Source organism: Accipiter gentilis, chromosome 30, assembly GCF_929443795.1.
Source record: "Accipiter gentilis chromosome 30, bAccGen1.1, whole genome shotgun sequence".
In the NCBI taxonomy this organism is placed as follows: domain Eukaryota; kingdom Metazoa; phylum Chordata; class Aves; order Accipitriformes; family Accipitridae; genus Astur; species Astur gentilis.
This window is the reverse complement of record NC_064909.1, coordinates 12532264-12534596: the sequence shown is the minus strand read 5'-3', so window position 1 is coordinate 12534596 and position 2333 is coordinate 12532264.

The following is a 2333-nucleotide window of genomic DNA, read 5'->3' as shown; positions in this document are numbered from 1 at the left end:
TGGATGTGACAGGCAGGTACGTCGAAGTCTCAGTTACAAAAAGCAGTAAGCTCAGGTACTCAGCCCTCCAGTAGCAGTTTTCCTTCAGCTACCTGACTTCAGGCACCCTTCCTGAAATGGATGCAGACCAGTATTTGACCCTGGACGTAGGGTACCCTCAGTACAAGGCTGTTTCAAAAGCATACTCTTAGAAATCTCTGCCATTGGCAGAGCTGGGAATGAAGCCCAGGACTGTTGATACCTCTACGCCTACCGGCAACTTCCTTACTCTCCTAATACATCATTGCCCACAAACTGCGATTTATGGATCGCTTGAAAAACAAAATCCTCTGTAAATAAACTGTACACAACCTGAAAGTCAATGCAACGTCCATATGATCAAGAAAGCTTTTCACTACCATTTTGCTCGGATCAAGCAACACTCGTATTTCTGTTCTCGACAAGAATAGGAATGTCCTCTTTTACTGGGATAGAAAAACCAAGTTAAAAGCAACAAAGTGACTGAATAGCCACAGGCTCTCAGTCACAATCTCCAAGATTGCATTCATAATGCAGTTAATAAACGGCTCATAAATGGCTACTGGAATCTTTAAGTACTTCAATATTCAAACAGGTTTTAAAACTATGGCAAACCACCCTCCCACCTTCTACTTGTGATCACACATGCCTATAACAGACGTGATTTAAAGACAAGATTAGTACGTAACATCAGCAGGTTGTATGTATGTTTATGGTGGCTATATTAATAGTATGTATATGTAGTATATTAGTATTTTAAGTAATATAATAGTATATATAGTATGTTAAACTACGCATTAAGTTTCTGATAAGAGGTGTAACCAGTCTATCTTTTAAACGAGCTATTTCTATTAATTATTTAGCTACTTCTGAGAATACTTATGTTTCAAAGAAATCCTAGTCATATCAAACCTCAATGCAAGCCTGATCCTGGTTAGCAGTTCACAATTAAAACCAAATATACTGAAAAAAGAATTAAGAAACACTAAGAAAATGTTGCAAAATAATGCTCAAAAAGTTCACGCACGGGCATGAGAGAACGGGCTATTGAAAAGACTGAGGCACTGTTAAGAAATAATGCTCTTCATGAGTATTCCTAAAATCACCTTCCAAAATGCCTCCTGGAAGCCATTTGTGCACACGAGGTCACATCTGAAGGCTTGACGAAAGTGCCCCAATTCATTCTACAATTTGATATCCAACAGATTACACATGGATTTAAACGAAATCATTCCAAAGGATGAAGCATTACACTAACACAAGCATCTCTGGTGTAGAAGCTAGTCAGTTTGACTGGAGCTTTATTTCAACATATTCCTTAAGACAGAAAAGCAGTTAAAAACATGAATTTGAAAACAAAGTGCTTTGTCTAAGAAGTATCAGCCACCCCTATCAGTCTGAAAAAACATGATCAAGGAAAAGCCCTTATCTGCTCTACCTGGAGAGCATCTACAGAGGTGAAACCTTTGAGGTTTGCATACTGACAAGAGCTTAAAAGCCACTGCTTTAGAACAGTAGTAAATGAAATCGAGTCTTCCACCACCTGTTGCCCAAGGACTTGTTTGGTCTCCAGTGTCTGCCACTGAGGTCCTACAGTCTAAGTTTAACAACTTATTTAGCACTAGGATCCTATCTATTTAACAAGATCCTAAGAATCTTCACTACCTCAAGCTTCTCCTGGCTCTCTTACCCCTTACCTCAGCAAGTCTTGAAGAAATCATTGAGCAATTTGCAGGGGTTGGAAGTGAACAACATTGATGACTGCTCTGTGTGGATATTAACTATGCCAGGACTCATTTCATAAGAATGAGGAGTTTGTCATTTTAAGATGTGCAGAGTGTTCTGTGCCAGATGACTTCTGCCTTCCTCCCTGGAGACTGCTACTGAGCCAGCTATGAACAGATGCAGCTTTACAGACCACCTTCTTCTGGAAGCATCAGATAGTCAAAACACTTTTATGGTCTCCAAACAATTAATTTTTCTCTTCAAAACAAAACACACACAAAAAAAGCCCTATCTCCACTAGGAAGTAGCTTCCAGCACTTTTGTTCTGCTTAACTTGTGAGCCCAGGAGAACCTGCCTCACAGCTGCAGAAGTAGGAGCTCTTCCCACCGTATTTTAGCAGGGAAGACGCTGTGCTGCAGTAGCATCAGGCACAACAAGGATATCCCACCACCACTCCCAAAGTGTTTCCCTAACAGCAGGCTGAAGAAAAGCAGGGGGAAGATGGTTCGTTCTTTTTTTTTTTTTTTTTTTCTCTCCATAGGCCAACTCGTGCTTTCCTTGCTGAAAAAAGTTAGCACGATTAATGTGA